This window comes from Malurus melanocephalus, unplaced genomic scaffold, assembly GCF_030028575.1.
Source record: "Malurus melanocephalus ecotype Western Australia unplaced genomic scaffold, MMel_1.1 scaffold_1093, whole genome shotgun sequence".
NCBI lineage: Eukaryota > Metazoa > Chordata > Aves > Passeriformes > Maluridae > Malurus > Malurus melanocephalus.
The window spans coordinates 7,286-27,526 of record NW_026624325.1 but is presented as its reverse complement, the minus strand read 5'-3'; the positions used below and the strand labels follow the sequence as shown (position 1 = coordinate 27,526).

Here is a 20,241-nt window from a genome sequence, read left to right as displayed (position 1 = left end):
TAAATAATTATCAACAAGATTTAAATAATTTGAGCGAAAACGTTGGGTTATCTGAGTACATGGATATGAAACTGGTCACTTACTTAAGAGACCAAGAAAGTATCGTTTYTAAAGGAGTTGGTAGGTTGGTTTTTAACTGGCCCAGTTGGTGGCTGTGTGGAATAGAAACAATTTTTTTATAAAAATATAAACTTTTTTTTTATGTCTCCTTTGTAGAGCAGGAATTAAAACAAAGCATCTACACTCCACAGTTTGGCATCTGGTATCAGTAGGTTCTACTCACAACTTACACAGACAGCGAAAACACCTTTCACTAGAACATTAACTTYGGGAACTTCAACTCATCTTTCAGTTTGTCCAAAAAGGAACAAGACATTCTGTGTATATCTACCTTAAGGMAATACAGAATTCAAGTAAAAATTCAGAAGTGAATGAGATAGAGAAGAAACCTGTTCATTGAACTGGTTTTTGGTAATGTTTTGGAGGGAATGGATAGGAAATTGAAAACGTGGGGGTACTTCAGTGGTTTTAGTCTTTAAAATGGGGAATTTTTCCTGTGGGGGAAGAGAAAGGAGAAAGAACRAGCAATGGAGCAAGTGACAAAAGGGCACAAGCAGAAGTTAGAAAATTGTTAAAAGAGTGAGGAAGAACTCGAGGAGAAGCACAAGGGAAAAGAGCAAGAAGAGAAGCATCAGGACCAAGCAGATTTGGAGCCAGAACTCACTCCCAAGTTAAGGCTGTGGTAGYGCGTGCTGGGAGTGCACACACAGGGCAGCATCTGAGCAGGAATGCCAAGCAGAGAGCGGGCAAGTTTGAGACAGCAAGTGAAAGTCAGAGAGGCAGAGYGAGAAGGGGACAGCCTGACAGAGGGAAGATTTACTACAGGAGGGRTGGAAGAATTCCTGGGAATGATGTTCTCCATTAAGTGTCAGTGCTATCAGAGGCAGTTAACCAAGCCCTGCCCCTTGCAAGCACCCTGTTCCTGTCCACCCACACAGCCATTCCATTATCCTGTCAAATGCCGTCTGCCGGCTCTGGGACCTGAGCTGGAGCAGAGTAACCCGACTCCCCACCCCCGCACACACCCCAATGTTAAAAATATAAAATTATGTATTTCAGCCGACTCACTTTGCAAGCCTGATTCACTCGTTGGGCTTACAAACAGCTGTGCCAACACAAAGCAGGTGGGAACAGGCAGCCAGAGGGAAGGCAAGCTGCTGAAGGGGTCAGTGCCTTCAAAGAACTCCTGGTTGCACTCTTTGCCTCGGAACAACTCTTCCAACAACTTCCCTCTAAGCACTTCCCTGACTCTACAGCTTGTGCAGGAACTTCCCATCAGGTTGCCAATACTTGTAACCATCAGGTTAACGCTCGCGCTCACCCCTCACAGATGAAATGCAAAACCAGCTTTTCACCTTTTCACTTCTTTGGGCATAGATACAGGTTTGGGGAGAGCAAGGTCATTTTCAACAGCCCCGAAAAAACACGGAGAAATTTGGGTGGGTGGATAGAAAAAGGGGGACAAAATCAGTGTTGCTTGTGTTTTTCTCTGAATATCCTGTTCTTGCTGGGCTGCCCTTCAGAAGCCTCCGAGCACTGGAATTATGGATCAGCCTATGCTCTTATCTCATTCTAGAAGACTGAACTGATCTGGATGAAAAAGAGACAGCAAAGTCTTCTCAAATTCCCCCAAATTTAAGAGGGTGTAGCAGCAGAAGACCAACAGTTCCAATCCTTATTCCCCAGCTCCAACCACTTTGCCTCCCTCCACTCCCAGCACTACCAGCAGAGTCTCAGGACTCTGTCACAAGTTTGGTCGGCTGAAACTTGAACAAGTTATTACTGTAAAAGAGTAATATTAAGGCATTTAACCAATTTTCCCTCATAAAATCCAAGCAAACTCAAGCACAGAAAAGGGTGGGTCACACACCCAGTGGGCACTGGCACAGGTAAACCTCTCGCTGTTCCCCAGACTGGTCATTCCCCAAGGCTGAGAACTCAGCCCTGCCAGGAAGGCTGAAGCTGCTGGACTGGTTAAGATAGAGCTGTGGATGTCCCATYCCTGGAAGYGTCCAAGACCAGGCTGGAAGGGGCTTGGAGCAACCTGAGATAGTGAAARGTGTCCCTGCCCATGGCAGGCCATTGGAACGAGACCATCTTTAGGGTCTGTTCCAACCCAAACCATCCCATKATTCCATGTTTCCATCACACAAACTGGGCAAACCCCATACATGCCTCCTTCCCCTTCCATATGGAAGCTGTATAAATGTCATATTCAGTGATATTCATGTGTATGAATGTTTATTCATTGCACAGATGCTTCTCATGTGCACCAGGAGGAGAGCACATAGAAAATAAGCTGTCCAGTTAATGTCACTATTCCTAAAATTATAATATTTACTGAAATACCCCATCACTTWCTCCAAAATTGAGGTACGTGGATCAAATGGGAAAAGAGATTGCAAATTAAGAAGTATCATTTTTTTAAGAAAAACTCCATTTGGGAAAAATGAGTTCAARCTCTAATTCCCCCAAATTTCTGACYAAATCCTAAGTTCCTTGAGCAGACCTCTATATGGATGTGCTGAGTCACTCTCCAACCTTAAGAGGCTGCTTCTCAAAGTTACAAAGCACTCGGAATACAAACTCCAGGCAAATGAAACTGCAAATGCAAAGAGCATCCTGCTATTAATGCATCACACACGGAAACCCTTCAGCTCAGCTCCACCCACTGTGTCACCCAGTGACTTTAGGCACTCACCAGGTGACTTTGGCACTCACCGGGTGACTTTGGGCTGTCACTGGGTGACTTTGGGCTGTCACTGGGTGACTTTGGGCACTCACCGGGTGACTCTGGGCTGTCACTTCACCTTTTGGCTTTCCCTCCCTTGCTGGAGAGCAGCTCAGGGAGCTCTTTATCTCGGGCTGTGTGAATGGAAAGCAACATGAAGCTCTACAAAATGCCACAAATCCCTGAATCCCCTCTCCTCACCCCAAAAAAACAAGACCTCAGTGCCTTAGGTCAGGCTGTCAATAGGATACAGAAAGTTTGGGTGGATGGGGTTTTTCTGTATGTTAAGATTCCAATCACTGAAAAACTTCAGTCTTCCTCAAGATGCTAGAAAAATCCAGCAATTTAAGAAATCAAAAGTAATTTGATTTACTTGATCCAGGTACTAAAATGTGACATGAGAAAGTCACAAACCTAAAACCAAGTGCAGGGTCTGGACAGGGAGCAATTATCAACTTGTATCTAAAAAAATTAGATTTATGTATTTACTACATGACAAAAGATAGTTCAGACCACCAACAGCAAGAGATAGTTTTCCCATTTTTGTCAACACTTGAGTGCTTGACTCAGTTTGGGAATTTTTGTCAAAATAACAAATAAAGCCAAATGTAACTCTACAGAGACAACAAGATTGAAATGTTAGAAGGAAGCCCATGCTTCCAACGGATGGACTATAATCCATACCTGTTTTCTCAAATACATCAAGGAAGTTTATGTATTTGGCACTGTCAAGCTGGGAGTTCAGAGGTTTCAGAACACACATAATGACTAACATGAAACAAGAAACTGCATTTTGGACCCACTGTCTGATTGCTAAAAATGTATCTTGAGCTTCAGCCTCACCTCAAACCACAGACCTCAGATTCTTTTGTTTTATGCAAACAAAAARCATACAAAGATGAAAATTAAGATCYGSTTTTTGAAGTAGCAGTGGTCCAGAGGAAGAARGTAGTTGCAAAACAGTTAAAGAAACCTGTATCAGAAAATACCAAGGGATATTTTCTTCAAATATGGAAGTCTAAACATTCAATTCTTCATCCCATATTCAAACTCCTGTATAGAAATGATCACATATTCTCACATTTCAATAAAATTAGGTAACAACTACAAGACTCAAAATCTTAACAAAGGAATGAGGCCAACAGTATTACAAAATAGTGTGTTATACTATGTAGGCCTGGGATAATATTTTTGAGTTAGAAAAAAAGCAATGGTAAATATTTAGAAAATGAAGAGTGACATAAGGAAGGTAAATTAAGTCCCCCTTCTCTCTTAGCAGACTTTAGAATTACATTTTAAAGGATAGCAAATATAAACTAAGGCTGAGGAAATCTATCACACATACACACAAAATTATTTACTGMTCTCAATCAGAACATATTCCTGATTCAAGAACTGGAAGTTATTACATTGGACAGAAAGGGGGGAATAAAAGAAAGGAAAATACCCCAAACAAATCACACCATGACACAAACCCTSCTGTATTCCAGAATGTCAGTCTACCATGAACTTCTGAGTACCAGGAGATTTAATGACATGAACCACTCGAARCTGCTCTTTCCTTTATTTTCAGATGTTTTAGGAAGCTCCCTGAGATGCCTTTTTGCACTGTGAAATCGAAGTCCCACACCCTGCCCTGGCAGACCCCACACCGAACAGGGCCCAGCCTGCTCAGAGGTCACMGCTCATCTCCTGTGTTTCCAAACGCCAAGCACCACGTGCATGCTGGCAGAGCTTCAGGAGACCTCGGAAAAATGTCATTTTGTCACATATGGACATTCCTTCCTCCACACACAAAACATGGAGCTCAGTGGGCCTGTGACACTCCATCTTTTAGATTTCACTTCATTATAACAACAGCTAAACTGAAACAGATTTTAAAGCATATCCATTCAATCCAAGTGGCATTTTTGAAGTTTTGCAGGAGARAGGTGATTTCAAGATACAACACTGGAACCTTGCGAACTCTAAGCAGAACTTGTTTTCTCTTGAAATAACTGGGTGCTGATTAAGAACATCCAACAGAAAACCAGAATTAAATGCTTGCTCTATGCAGGTGCAATATAATCATTATACAATAGTTACACAACCCTTTATTTTCATAATAAAAACAGGAAAAAGTGGGATTTTTAAACCAAGGTTCATAAGAGAGAACTTGATAACACCACAACTTGGCCAACTGGTTTTCCTTGCTTTATTGGCTTCTGCAATAAATTAGATGGAAATATTTTAGCAAAAGCTTGGAGTTTGGGTTTACTTTGTGGCAGTAATCAAGTAAATGGGCACTGGGTAGAGCCCTCACACCCAGGTTTGGAAATCTGTGTCCAGTTCTAGCGGTTTCTTACAAAAGAAAAGTTTTCCGTAAGTTTCGGGTGCCCATCRCAGGCAGCAAAGTCCTCTTGACTCCAGAATGAGACCCAAAGCAGTCAGAGTTGTTAACAACCACCAAGGAAGGCAGYGCAGAGCCTGCACTCCATCTGTCTCCACCTGTGTACTGGATTTCTCAAGGTTTCAACACTGAGCTCATAAAGTTTTAAAATGTCCATGCTGTGAACATGACTCTGGTTAATTTAACTCCACAGAGATACATAAATGAATGTTGTGATGGGTCAAAGACTGCAAGACTCACATGGACACTGCAATGCAATCGTGGCCATGTGCTGTGGAAAACAGAGGTGAGAACATCCCCCAAATCAACCCTACAAGGACAAAAGATCAACCTTCTTGGAAGGACCACAGCAGAGAAATCATTTCCATTCACACCTCCAGATTATTAGTTTTAGACTYCCTATCACTTAGCTTTTGTAGAGCAGACTATCAAATTACAATAATTACAATAACTCCCAACCTTTTTTATTTAGCAGAAAAAAACCCAAACCACAAATACATGGATTTCCCCAAGGCTGTCCCAGAAATGCTGTAGGGGAGCACATGAGGAATGGTCARGGATCTCCAAGTCGGGAAATCTGACACAGAAAGAATAGTACTTACTCCATGTTGTAAACACAAACCAAAATGGAAATCAGATCCCAAGAAAAGTCTTTGATTATTACAACACAAACAAAAGCTATTCTTAATTGTCCTTACAAAAACTTCACCTGTGTAAGAGAGTATCTTAGACTCTTTTCATTCAGACTTCAACTGACTGATTTATGACAGTCTTTAGAAGAGATAGTTCACAAAAGACATCAATTCACTTAGAATTTAAGCTTTATAATTAAGTTTATAATTAGGCTTTATAATTAATAAGTATATGCTAAGCTTATTAAAAATAATAAACCACCACAAAAAGTTTGAGGAGCTACAAGAGTCATTCTAAGCGAAGCTATAGTAACTGARAGGTTAAGGGGTAGTTATTACTACCCAGCACTGTATCTACAACTGCTTCTGATTTTCAGGCAAAGAGCAAGGAAAGTTTGTAGCCTTTGGTTAGAGCTTGACCCCGGCAAAAGTTCAACAATTCTGCCAGTGACAGGGAGGAGGGACCAAGGACACTCAGCAAGTGACAGAGCTGTGTGGGGAGGACACAGACCAGAGGTAAGGGATGGCATGCAGAGGTACCTGGACAGCCTGGAGAGGTGGGACTATGACAACTTCATGGAGTTCACCAAGGCCAAGAGAGAAGGTCCTGCATCTGGGATGGGAAAACCAAGTACAAAGGCTGGGAGAGAATGGACAGAGAGCAGCCCTGGGGAGGAGGACTGGAGGTGCTGGCTGGTGAGAAGCTCAATGTGGGTGTTCTTAGGCCAGAACCCCYTGTGCCCGGGCTGATTCCACAGCCTGAGCAGCAGGAAAGGGATTAGGATTCTGTCCTGTGCCCTGCTCAAGTGAGACCCCACCTGCAGAGCTGCTCCAGYCCTGGGGCCCAGCACAGGAAGGACGTGGAGCTGCTGGAGAGAGCCCAGAGGAGGCAGCAGGATGGTCAGAGGGATGGAGCAGCTGTGCTGGGAGGAAAGGCTGGGAGAGCTGGGACAGGAGAAGCTTTGGGCTGAGCTCATTGTGGCCTTGCAGGGCCTGAAGGAGCCCACAGGAACCATGGAGAGAGACAATTTGCAAGGGCTGCAGGGACAGGAGCCAGGGAATGGCTTCCCAGTGCCAGARGGCAGGGCCAGATGGGATATTGGGCAGGAATTGTTACCTGCGAGGGTGGGCAGGCCCTGGCACAGGGTGCCCAGAGAAGCTGTGGCTGCCCCTGGATCCCTTTGAGTGCCCAAGGCCAGGSTGGACATTGGGGCTGGGAGCAGCCTGGGACAGTGGGAGGTGTCCCTGCCATGGCAGGGGTGGCACTGGATGAACCTTAAGGCCCCTTCCACCCAAACCATTCTGGGATTCCATGAAAAATCTCATTTTATTGGGAAGASAGAGATCCATAAGTGCAATCACACACATTCAGCATTTGCAGGAATGTTCCTTTTCCTGCACAGGGCCTGCCACAACAATCTCAGTTTCTGAAGGCACACTCTGACATTGACAGGAAAGTCACCCCRAGTACAACAGCACAGAATTCTAAGCTAAGGAACATCTGATCATGGTGAAAAATGTGCATTAAACTGTTATTCCACAACACTGACACAGTATTTGTAGTATTTTGAATAACTTCTATAGAAATGAAAACTACCAAGATCTTGTAACATTACCAAAAAAATCAATGTATTTCAAACACTAACTCTGGCATAGCATTAAATTAACGCCTAATTATCCACAAGTTGGAAAGAATAACAATAAAGATGCCAGAATCAGACATGATCCTGGAAAGTTACTGAGCTTCCAGTATTAATCAGATTTTGAAAGAGTGTATGGGAGCTGATTTGTCTGTGACCACACACACACCCTCTATGTATTTAATGCACAAGTCCTCTTAAAACTGCATTTAAAAACAAGAAYGTATGTGGTTATACAGTTATTAGTGGGGAGACAGCTATAGTTACAGCCAGACAGAGCAGAGATCAGTGTGAAGGAACTCAGTGACCAGGAAAATATGGATCTGAGGACACAGTCACTTCCCTGACAATATTTCTCTCCTCTTTTACACCTTCCCTGAGTTTAAACAGCAAACTGATAATATGAGCACAAAACTGCTCCATCTATGAAGTGGATGCTGGATGCTGCAACAGGCCCAAAGTCAATGAGGAGTTATCAGCAATTTAGAGAGTTCACAGGAGAACAAATTATGAGTCGAACCCATAGAGGGAAAGGGGATTTGGAATGAAATACGTCTGAAGTCAGGAAACCACAAAAGCAGTGAACAACAAGTTTTTGGGGCACCAGGATTTAAAAGTTTCACTGGCAGGTTCCATGCAATCACTAAAATTATTTAGCTATGGTACTGTCAACTAGTCGTTCTATTAACTTGATTTTTTTTTCCAGTAACTCAACAAAATTCATTCCCAATTTTTCCCCATTATATTTTGAAGGAATAACTCTGCCATCAGAAATCAATTTGTACATTTCCATCCCTCTCTGATTTCACCATCCAAACAGTTACTAAAAAGAAAGAGGAAACTTTTCAACACAAAGAGRTATTAATGTATTATTAACTATTCCTTTAACTGACTCACAACACAGTCTATTTTTATTTGCCTCTGGGGGAAAAGAAAAGGGGGGAAAAAAAGAGTACAAGGAGGCTTTGGAACTTTATGTAACACATCAATTGAAAGCTTGGTTTCTCACAGCTGGAACAAAACTGACACTTAAYGGAGTCAATTTTACTTTCACCTAACTAGTTTCAATTTCAGGTATTTGGGTCTACCCAGACCCTGGAAACTTTGCAAGGACAATGTTTACAAATAGGTGTCAGCTCGTGGTATTTCAGTTACAGAACTATTTCCCTGCTTTTCCACARCTCAGAGCTGGGATTGAACTGATTTTGTCTTCATACAGGGGAACTGAAATAGCACCAGTTTTCCCACTGTATAGATGCTGGCAAAGCTGACTGGGAACTGTCTCCCACACTTCCCTGGTCCTTTAATAGGGATTCTTCCTGAAAATCATATGGACAGGACACTTTGGAATGAATAAGGAGATGATAAAGCCAATACCTTTCAAACTGAGCCACACCAAGGGTCAGGAAAAACCAAAGTCCTGTTGTGAAGGAATTACATCCATCGGTACTAGCAAAAGCAGTCCAGTTATTTTTCCAGTCATGCTTGGAGACATGAGAATCAAATGCAGAATTTTACCTTCCTTCCCCAAAAGAGGAAAAGATGGATAAAAACATGGATAATCACTGCAATTCTATTGGCATATTGTGTCACCTTGAAGAACCAGCACTGGATAACGCCACCCATGGAACATGACTTTCTGGAAGTAACAATTTCTAATTTTCCAAAGTTTCTCTGGTGTTTTTAAACCATCCAAGGACTACAGTTCCCATAAGCCTCCTCTTGAAGGACCCGTGGATGTGAGGAAGGAAAGGAAGAGTATTCCCCTTCTCTTGATTGCTTCTTTCTCCCCTCAGAAGATCACAAKAAAAGCAGTTTGCTCAGAGAGGTTTTTGGTATTATTTCAAACAGTCTTAGAGCAAAAAAGAAGCCTCACTGCATAAACATCAGACTTCTTCAAGTCARAGTAGCCAGAAAGTTATTACATAATTTTTGTGAAAATGTATTTCTTACTAACCTCTTAGTAAAGAAGAGATGAAACTGTAAACTCAACAAATAATGTATTGTACTCAGTTATAAAGACAAAAACAGCAGTTCTCTGTAAATAATCCTATTCTACAACAACAGATCTATTTACAAAAGGATTTCAGAAGTTATACAAGTCTCCCGTGCTCCCATAAAACAAAGGTATCAGAAAGTTTTGTACTTCAGTGTGGAGAACAGCTCTCCAAATGRCATTCAAATTACCATGGAAAGGCTAAACAGATACCAGGCTGCAATTCTTACTCAAAAACACAAACTGTCACAACTTTTGAGCTGCAGTCCCACAGCCAGGCTTAAAAACACCTGAAATAAAGAGGTTTTAAGAGGAATGCCCAGAAGATAATCTAATTACTGCAATAAAAAATGCTTTTTTTGGTACCTCCTGGTTTTATCTTCAAATCAGCACCCATTTGAGTTCAGATGAAGCTGTGAAATGCCATCATGGCAAATAAAGGCTCAGTTTTTGTGTGTTTATTCTTTTCACATACCATCTGAGCAGGTGGTCCAGTTTCAAACATGACTTTGAGATGTGGCACATGTAAGCAAGTCTGTCCTAATTAAATGTCACTTGAAAAGCTCCAACAAGACACAGTTTTTCCTGGACACTGGTGGTGTYCTGCTACTTTGTCTGAACTATCAGAGGTCACTGATGGCCATCACGTGCCAATTCCCATAAACTTCCTGCACAATCCCATAGACTTCCAAAATGGATAAATTCCCRGTGAGTCCCTTGTTGTTTCACACAAGCAAGAGAATCCTGTCCATAAATCCACACTGAAACAGAGAACTCTTGGCTGCTATTAGGTAAAATTATCCTTGTCACTGTCCACCATGGGGGAGGGGATGCCAATGACAAGTCCTAAATCCACCCAAGTATTGATGCAGGAACTGTAGCACTTGCTGCTCCTTGTAACCAACTGCCTGGAAACAATATCCAACTACTGCCCTATTGCCCTCCTGGCTTAAGAAATCCTTGCCCTTTCTTCAATTCTGAAGTRGATACACTTGCCTTATCCAAGGAATATTCTAAACCCATGAATTAAACTCAATAAGCTTCATAAAGTTGGACAGAATTTTTAATTCACAGCAGAAAATGTAAATTTAACACTTCACACACATATTCTACTTCAGACTGCAAATAAAAACAGTCTAGTTCTAAATAATTCATGTAAGCCAAAAACATGAAGCGTAGCCTACAAAAGTATCTATATATACACACACCAAATATATATAGATAATAGTTAACAAATACTAGCTCAGAGTTATTTTCAGTGTTATTATTCTAATTCTATAAAGTATAATTAATTTTCCAAAAATATCCAACCTACAGAGGTTGGGGGGAGGGGGCCGTGGAGAAAGGGAGAAACAAGTTTACCAAAACTTTTTAGGACTACAGGCTATTCCAAGGAGGGAAGTTAAATTCTGCTTGGTTTCAGGCAGGGAATTAAATACTACCAGAAATAAAACGTTTGCTTATTTATCACCACATATCATTTACATGTTCTTCAACTTCACACACCTTTCTTAAGGAAAAGGTAAGGAAATACCAACAAGATAATAAAAATAGTTACTAACTTGCACAAACCCAGGYCCCCATGAAACTACATCCACCTCAGTGTGACTGCAAGTACCTCCTGGCAAAAGTTAACAGCATACTCCCATTCGGATTCATCCAGGATAGTTGTCAAAAACACGCTTGTCAATTTATTTCGGAGTCGGTTGTTCTGTCTTTGTTGATTTTAAATAATAATAATTGTTTATTTCCCCCATGGCCGTGGAGTAATAGGAGAACTAACAGCAGCAATCTAGATGCACGATCAAAGAACCCCTACGTGTCTTTGGACTTGCTAAACCCAAAACTTCAAAGCCGACAGAGATTCAAAAATCCACCAATTTCTACATTTCGAATTCCAGCACTTTTAATCGTGTTTTGTGATCCAACAGCGGCAGGAGGGAACTCTGGCCACTCTAGAGGAGCACCCACTGTACCTGAGGAGGGCTCCAATTCCTCCAGCAACAAAAAGCTGAATCCCTAAAAGGCTGCGGCCAGCTATTAAAATATGAAATCAGGAAATCAAGAATGACAGAAAAAACCTCCGAGATCATCCAGTCCAACCTATGGCCACCTTGTCAACCTGACCATGGCAGCGTGAGCCACGTCCAGCCTTTCCCTAAACACCKCCAGGGACGGTGCCTCCACCACCTTCCCTGGGGAGTGCCCGTGTGTCCCTGTCTGTCCCTGTGCCTGTGTGTCCCTGCGTGTCCCTGTGCCTATTCCCAACGCTGCTCCCTCCTCCTCCCCACCCCCACCGAAGGGATGGATGACAGGCACCTCTCTCAGGTAACTCCTTCCCCATCTCCCTCCACCTTCCCCACCCGCCCCACCGGCCCCTCACAGGTGCCGGGGCATCTCAATCCTCCCCTACAACAGGTGATGCTCCAAGTCCTGCCGCCCTCCYCGCCGCCAGCCCGGCCCGAGCCCTCGCACCCGCCCACCGCAGGGCGTTGCGCATAACACCGAGAGGCTCCGGGCGAGCTCCCTTCCTCCATCGCCGCTCCCAAGGCCCGGGAAGCCACAGCCGCGCTCCAAGGGGAAAAAGGCCGCGGGCTGCGGAGGGGCGGGCGGGGATGGATCCCGGCCCTGCCGCCGCTCCCGCTCTAAGATGGCAGCGAAGCGCTGCGGCCCCTCCGCCGCGGGCCCGGGCGAGGCGGCCCCGGCTCGTCCCGCGGTGCGGCGTCTCACTCACCCGTGCGGCGGCTTCTCCCGGGGCGAGGCCTCTCCCTCCGCGGGGCGAGCGCCGGGCGCGTCCTCCCGCTCTTCCCGCTCTTCCCCGGGGGCCTCGGCGGCGGCGGCGCCTCCTCCTCCCTCGGGCCGCGGCTCTGCCCGCGGTGGGAAGGGGAGCCCGGGCGGCCCGGCGGGTCCCCGGCCGGGCTCTGGGTGTTCGCTGCCCTCACAAAATGGCGCGCGGTCCAAACCTGCGCAGCGCCCGGCGGCGGCTCGGCCTCGCCTCGGCTCGGCTGCGATCGGCGGCCTGAGCCCCGGCCGGGAGCGCGGGGACAGCGGCGGGGGGAGCGGGAGGAGCGGGAGGAGGAGGAGGAGGAGGAGGAGAAGGAGGAGGAGGAGGGGATGGGGGGAAGCGCAGCGCCGTACCGAGCCCCCGGGAACTCCTCGCTCCCTCCCTCCCTCCCCCGCCTGCCAGCCGCTACCTCCTCCCCCTCCCTCCCTCCCCGCCCGCTCCTCCTTCCCTCCCTCCCTCCCTTCTTCCTCACGAACCGGCTTCGCTTCCCGCACCGCCGCCGCCGCCTCAAACCCGGCCGCGCATCCCTGGCGGGACCCTCGGAGCGCACTTTTTTTGCGTCCCTTCTTTTCCTTTTCCTTTCGCGGTGGAGGTCGGAAGAAGGAGAAGAAAAAAAAAAAACTTTAAAAAAATAATAACTCCCGCGATTCTGGCAGAAATAGAGCGTTTTGCTCTTTTTAAAAATAATTATTTTATTTTAATTTTCTGTATTTTTTTAAATTTAAAAAAAAACCCAACTGACAAAATGGCGGCGGGGCGAGCCTGTTGCCATGACAACTGTCAATCACCCGCGGCCGGGCGGGAGACGGCGCTGACGTGGGGAGGCAAGGGCGGGCCGCGCTCGCCATGGCAACGGCTCCTTCCCCCTCCTTCCCGATCCATGCCCGCCCGCCCTCCGGCGTGTGACGGTGTCGGCGGCGCTGCGGGCCGGGATGGCCCCGGCGGGGCGGGGAAGGGGAGCGGCCGCCATTCCCGGTGAGGGGGGACCCGGCGGCTGAGGCGGTGCCGGCCCCGGCCCGCAGGGGGCGCCGGGAGCGCGAGGCCGAGCCCGCCGGGGCTTCCCGCGCGCCGCCTGTGGGGAGGGACGGGCCCGGGCACGGCCCCTCGGACGCTGAGACGTTCCCGAGAAACCGTCCAAAAAGGCGCTGGAAGGAGCCGAGAGTGGGAATTTCGACCTGTTGAGAGCAGGGTCGTCTCCCCTCGGGATTGCGTCCGGGGGTCTTTCTCGACTCGCTCAAAAAYATTCCCCGCAAAATCGAGTTGAAAAATCCGTTAAAAGTCGTCCACTGTGGGAGGCCTGAGCTGCCGGGGCAGTCACAGAATTCTGCAAGGCTTTTTTACCCTCAGAATTTCGCCCAGAGGTCTTTCTCATCCCCCTCAGAAATTCAATATATCCCCCAAGAACAGGTTAAAAAATGCACTAAAAGTCACCCGGTGCGGGAGCCTCGAGCTGCTGGGGGAAGACTCCTTTCCTCTTGGAATTGCCATGTCGGTGCTTCCAGCCTAAATCTGTGACAGGGGTGTTTCAATGTAATTTTTTTAAATTTTTTTTTATTTCCGGAATGCCCACAAAGATCAAAAAGTAGAGTCTTGCCTTTATCTAATACTTTAATTCTTGATGTGTGATACTTTAATCTAGTCATTTCRGTTCCCAGCCAGCCTCCTTGGAGAAATTAGGACATGTTACTTGTTCCATTTGCTTTTTCTTCCTGTTTTAATATTTTTTTATGTTGGCTTAAAAGGTGGAAATAAGCAGCCCAGGACTGGGAGATGCATGCAGCTACAGCTGAAGTCCCCCAAATAATYGAATGTTGAGAATTTTACTTAAATTCTCTGATCACAGAATCCCAGAATGGGTTGGGTTGGAAGGGACCTTAAAGCTTATCCAATCCCACCTCTGCCATGGCAGGGACACCTCCCACTGTCCCAGGCTGCTCCCAGCCCCAATGTCCAGCCTGGCCTTGGGCACTCAAAGGGATCCAGGGGCAGCCACAGCTTCTCTGGGCACCCTGTGCCAGGGCCTGCCCACCCTCCCGGGGAAAAATCCGTGCCCAATATCCCATCAAACCCTGCTCTTTTTTTCCAGCTTAAGACCATTCCACCTTGGCCTGTCACTGCAGGCCCTTGTGATAAGTCCCTCTCCAGGGACACGGACGTACAGGGAAGAGCAGGGGAATCATAGGACCACCCCAGGAGTCACAGTGAGGTGTTAGGTGAGTTGAAATCATCCGTGGAATTGCACCTTACAGCCATGGGAGGTGCTTGGGAGCACCACGATTTAAGTGGTCCTTTCTCATTCCCCTCAGCCTTGGAAAGATTTGAGGTCACTTAAAGCTGCTTTTGACACTTGTCTGGTATCCTCTGAGTGTGGCCAGAATGTGGTTCTTGTCCTGGGATGTGGAAAGCTGAGGGAGCTGGAAAGGGGCTCAGCCTGGAGCAAAGGAGGCTCCGGGGGGACCTTGTGGCTCTGCACAACTCCCTGACAGGAGGGGGCAGCCGGGGGGGTCGGGCTCTGCTGCAGTGTCCCAAGGGAAAGGAGGAGAGGAAATGGCCTCAAATTGCACCAGGGGAGGCTCAGGGTGGAGAYTGGCAAAGAAAATTCCCTGTCAGAGTGGTCAGGCCTTGGAATGAGCTGCGCAGGGAGGGGGTGCAGTYCCTGTCTCTGGGAGTGCTCAGGAGGAGTCTGGATGTGGCCCTTGGGGACAGGCTTTGGGGTGAYGCTGCTGGGGCTGGGGTGGCACTGGGTGACCCTGRAGGGCTGTTCCAACACAGACGATTACAAGGCCAAACTCTGCCCAGTTTGTCAGTCAGGAAGGACAACTTCACTTTTGGAGAGGAGTGGAGGTCCATTCCCTGAGGATTTTTTTCCCCTTAAAATGTCTTTCTGGTCTGTGCAAGTGCAGTGACAGAATAGTTTCTCTGTCACTCAGTGTAGGTAACTGCAAAACTCACAGACAGTTGTTAGACTGTTCACTGCATTACTCTAACTTCCTGGGCTTTGGGTTTGCGGTTTTTTCAGGTTTTGAGTTTTTTTTTTTTTTTTTGCTAACATTTGAAAATATTACAGAGTTTTCAAGAGTTTTTGCATTTGCTCGGTCATCCGCTACTTTTATTTTCATGTCTATACCCAAGCTCTGATAATTTGTGCAGAGATAAAATGTCCTTTAAAAGACGATGRCATCTTTTAAAAATTTTATTTTCCAGCACAAGCCCCTAGGTATTTTTGGCTTGTTAGTGCTATTTTGATAATGAATAACCTGCATGGTTTTTCTCTTGTACAAAAGTGTTTTCTTCAATGTCCATTTCATTGAAAAGCCATGGGAGGTTCAGGTTGGACATCAGGAGGAATTTCTTAATGGAAAGGGTTGTCAGGCACTGGACTTGTGTTCTCTGCTGCAAGCAGGTTTAGGGCTCAGGTTAGGGATCCTCCAGGCTGGGATTCCACCAGAATCCTTTTTTTTTAACTCTTCATCACAAATCACCTGGTGTAGTTTTACAGTACTTGAAAATAGGAGTTTGTTTACATTCGCTATGAAATAATAGAGAGACTTGTAAGAAATACTTGAGTTTTCTTCCCAACAGACCACCCCTCAAAAAGCAGAATATTTGGGCCAAAAAGAACAATAATAAGCAGAAAACTTGAGAAAAAAAAAAAGAAAAAAGCACATTAAAAATGAGGAGGAAAGAGAGTGGAGAAATGAGATCTAAGAGAGAAAATTATGTACAGCAATCTAAAGAAATGGAACAGATATAAGAGAAACAACTAAACAGCYTAAGAGTTGGGACTGTTCAGCCTGGAGAAGAGAAGGTTGTGTGGAGACCTCAGAGCTCTTTCCAGGGTCTGAAGGGGCTACAAGGAAGCTGGAGAGGGACAATTCATCAGGAACTGGAGTGACAGGATGAGGGAGAGTGGCTTCAAACTGAAAGGGAATATTTAGGTTAGAGGGAATATTTAGGTTAACACAGAAAAAGTTCTTCCCTGTGAGGGTGGAGAGGCCCTGGCACAGGTTGTCCAGAGAAACTGTGGGTTCCCCATCCCTGGAAATGKTCAAGGCCAAGTTGGACATGGCTTGGAGCAAYCTGGGATAGTGGAAGGTGTCCCTGCCCATGGCAGAGGGTGGAACTAGATGGTTTTTAATGTCCCTTCCAACCCAAACTATGATTCCATAGTAATGGAGTGTGATTATRGGTAATAGTTTTTCCCTTTTCGGCCTTCCTACATGGAGTAGAGGGGTCCATTTGCTTCTTCACTGTGTGTTCYGGAAGGCTTCATTCCATGATCCCACCTTCCCTTGTAGCCCTGCAGTTTTCCTTCTGCAGCATTGGCATCTCTGCCTGAACTCCAGGCTTCCTTCACAGCAGCCAAGGGCACCCTGCCTTTTCCAGAGCTAAATATTTGTACTTTGGGTGTAAGATTTGATGTGAAAGCTGTGTTTTGTCAGCAGCAATTCCAATAACCCTCGGGATCCGGCACATCCACTGCAAGAGGGGCCTTCTTAGGTCAGCAGACCTAAGCTGGAAGATCTTCAGGAAGAATTCCATCATAATACAGACAAAAAGATGATGATGCTGTTGTGTTTCTCCACCAAGAAACCACACAGCTCAGATCCTTTGGTAMTGGGTCCCAACCTGAAGTGAAGTCCCAAAAGAACTTCTCCTCCATGGCTTACATCACTGACACTTCCCAGAACACCATGGCAGCTCCCAGACAGCCTCAGTTCTAAATGAAACCATCATCTGGAGGGAGCAGCTTGTGTTTCGCCTGTCAAAAAGGTGCTGCTAAGTAACTAATGTGGTCCAGCTCTTTTTAGGCCAGAGAGGTTGCCATGGTAACCCATTCGGATGGAGATAGATCGGCTTTTGAGTCATCATCAGAGCCAGCTTCGATAGTACCAGCTTTGGATTGACAGCCAGAGCTGCACGTTGTGTAGGTTGGCACGCCTCTGGACCAGAAGGTCCTGGATGTGCTGCTGGATCAGGCTTGTTCCAAAAAAAAAAAAAATGTGCATCTCCCGGAGTTTTCCCTGATACTCTCTGGAATGTGAGTCTTGAGTTCCTTAGTGCTCTCACTCATGGTGAAGATCACGCTCCTGAGTATAAAAAGTTTCTTCTCTAGTTTAAAATATCAGACAGCGATTTCTGGATAGCAGGAGAACTTTTTTTTTCATGGAAATGGTTGTTAAGTWTTGGAAAGGGCTGCCCAGGGAGGTGTGGAGTCCCTGTCCCTGGAAGTGTCCAAGGAACACCTGGATGTGGCACTCAGTGCTCTGGGCTGAGTGACAAGGTGGGGATCAGTTACAGGCTGGCCTTGATCTTGGAGGTCCTTTCCAACTTCACTGATTCTTTGATTCCGTGAAAAATCCTTCCCTAACCCCCTGGAGTTTTCTGGGAAAAAGGCTGTGTTAGCTATCCTAGGGGAAATGTATACTTGGAAGTTGTATCCCAGAAATCCTCCTGAGAGCACTTTCCATGATAAATACGTTTGWAAGAGTCCAGAACAGTTCCTGTTAAAATCAGGCACTCTCAACAATTGTGATTCTTTAAAACTTTCATAAATCAAGTGCTACAGTGTCAAGTATTTCCCATCTGGGAGCTTCTCTACACCCTTGATTTTCAACTTTTAGAGGAATCTGGTTTCTCTGTGTTTGAAAATATGGAGGAAAAAAAAAAAAGGTTAATTTAATCATAAAGTTTCCCTCACATCCAAAAGGACCAGTACAATCCATGTCTCTTTAAAAATCTTTCTTTGGTCCTGCTGATTGTAACATCATTGGATCTACCTACACCTGTTCAATGCCCAGCTTTTGCTTCTCTGCCAGAATTCCTGGAAGAGTCAAAAGCTGTCTTCAATTCCATTAAAATCAGGTCYTTCATTGGCCCCTTCTTTTGAAGGGATACAATACAAAATCCCTGCTCTCTTGTGCAGCAGGATGGTTGTCTGTGCTGGCCAAAACGAAAACTGTTTCTACTGTCAGGAAAGCTCCTTGTGCAGCTTCCACAGGGACGTTCTTGAGCTTCCAGCACATGGTATTTGTGGTATCCTGACACAAATCAATTCAAGAAAGTTTTTGGAAGTGTGTTCTGCTTGGTGCCTACATGACCAACTTCCTGCTAGTTAAAAAAAAGAAATTGTGACAAGTTTTAAATAAATTCATCTAAAATTGCCAYTTATGTGGCTTTATTAGGAAGAGAAGTCATTCTTCAAGCAGTAGAAGCAGGAATGCTTTGTTGTCTGTACCTTTTTCCCTCCCACATCCTCTATCCCATCCCATTTCAATGTASAAAAAAATGGAGAGGGATTTTTAAGGGCATGGAGGAGGACAAGGGGAAATGGCCTTAAGCTGAAAGAGACTAAATTTAAATTGCAGTTACAAAGAAATGTACCCTGGGAGGGTGGGCAGGCCCTGGCACAGKGTGCCCAGAGAWGCTGTGGCTGCCCCTGGATCCCTTTGAGTGCCCAAGGCCAGGCTGGACATTGGGGCTGGGAGCAGCCTGGGACAGTGGGAGGTGTCCCTGCCCATGGCARGGGCTGAAAATGATCTTTAAGTTTCTTTCCACCCAAATCATCCTGTGCTTCTCTGTCTCTGTTCCAGGGTTTGGTTTGGAAGCTCTTTCATTTAGGTAGAACTTCCTGTAGCAGTTCAGCTTTTCCCAAAGTGAGAAGTGGTTAGTGATCAGCCAGGATCAATCCTCCACCCAGCCCCCAGCTTTCACAGAACTTCGCYGAACATCTTTTACTCACCCTTTCTGTCAAAGGTGGGTCAGTCAAAGGTGGCTGAGCACTAAGGAGTAAAAACATTACAAGAGCTGAACTGGGGGTCTAATCCAAGGAGTAATCCACTCAGATTTATTAACCCAGAATGAGTTTGTATTTTCTGCTCTGCACATACAACCAGGAGGTGTGTGTGCATTACCTCCCTGTGAGGCGCGTCTCACCCAGTTCCCTGGGTGTCCCCACTGCTGTGGCCCTGAAGYGTGTTCTGTGGCATCACTAATGTAGGCTAATTGTTCTGTGGGCCAGCACTCCTCTTTTGTAGGGCACCGTTTTTGGGGCCTGCATTTCCCCTCCATGAGCTATTCCAGGGAACTGGCGAGGCAAGGTCAGTGCTGACCTTATGCTGAGATCCCTGCTGCATTCCAGAGGGACCAGCCAGGCCTGCAGGGCCCAGTCCTGCCAGGATGAGCTCCCAAAATAACTGCTGGGCAGGGCTGTGCTCCCAGGGTATCCCTGGAGCATTCCCAGCGTAGCTTCCCAGGCTGGCTGGAACTCTGGAGAGGGCACCACGCCACAGACACCTGTGGGGAAGCACTTGTGGACAGCAGTCTGGAACAGGTGTGGGAAGGATAATGGCACACAAATCATTTGGTGCTGGAGCCAGTCCACTCTGCCATGTTTAAATMAGGTCCCAGTTCCCTCTGGAGATGTAAAGGGGTGGAGGAGTCCAGAAGACCTTACCATTCTCTATCCCTATCCTTTAAAGAGGCTTCAGAACTGTCTTCTTCCTACTGTCCCTCTCAGTGACTGCCACCCTTGTGCTGGGGTCCAATGTCAACCCACCCACCTGCAGAACTGCCAGGAGGAGCTAAAACAACCATGGAGAAGTCCTGCCTGTCAGGTCTCAGGGCATCAGAAAATAAAGGGTCATCCCCCCAAAAAAGAATCTGGGGTAGTATCACAGAGTCTGTTTTGGGTTGGAAGGGAGTATAAAGAAGTGACAGGACAAAGGTGAATGGCTTCAAACAGACAGAGGGGAAGGTTAGATGGGATATTGGGCAGGAATTGTTCCCTGGGAGGGTGGGCAGGCCCTGGCACAGRGTGCCCAGAGAAGCTGTGGCTGCCCCTGGATCCCTTTGAGTGCCCAAGRCCAGGCTGGACATTGGGGCTGGGAGCAGCCTGGGACAGTGGAAGGTGWYCCTGCCCATGGCAGGGGTGGGATTGGATGAGCTTTAAGGTCTCTCCCAACCCAAACCATTCCGGGATCTGTGTTTCTGTGATTCCATGATATGA

The 20,241-nt window shown here is 46.3% G+C and overlaps 1 protein-coding gene and 1 long non-coding RNA gene across 2 annotated transcripts in view; one reads left to right on the top strand and one right to left on the bottom strand.

The window, feature by feature from the left end:
- DYRK1A (dual specificity tyrosine phosphorylation regulated kinase 1A) overlaps positions 1-12,247 on the bottom strand; it is a 69,578-nt gene extending 57,331 nt beyond the window's left edge. Inside the window, exon 1 of the mRNA XM_057386895.1 lies at positions 12,183-12,247. The gene's annotated coding sequence lies outside the window, so the exon portion shown is untranslated. The remainder of the gene's footprint in view (positions 1-12,182) is intronic.
- Positions 12,248-13,081: 834 nt separating this feature from the next.
- LOC130586175 (uncharacterized) overlaps positions 13,082-20,241 on the top strand; it is a 13,747-nt gene continuing 6,587 nt past the window's right edge. The window contains exons 1-2 of the long non-coding RNA XR_008966679.1: positions 13,082-13,208; positions 14,320-14,446. This is a non-coding gene — a long non-coding RNA (uncharacterized LOC130586175). The remainder of the gene's footprint in view (positions 13,209-14,319; positions 14,447-20,241) is intronic.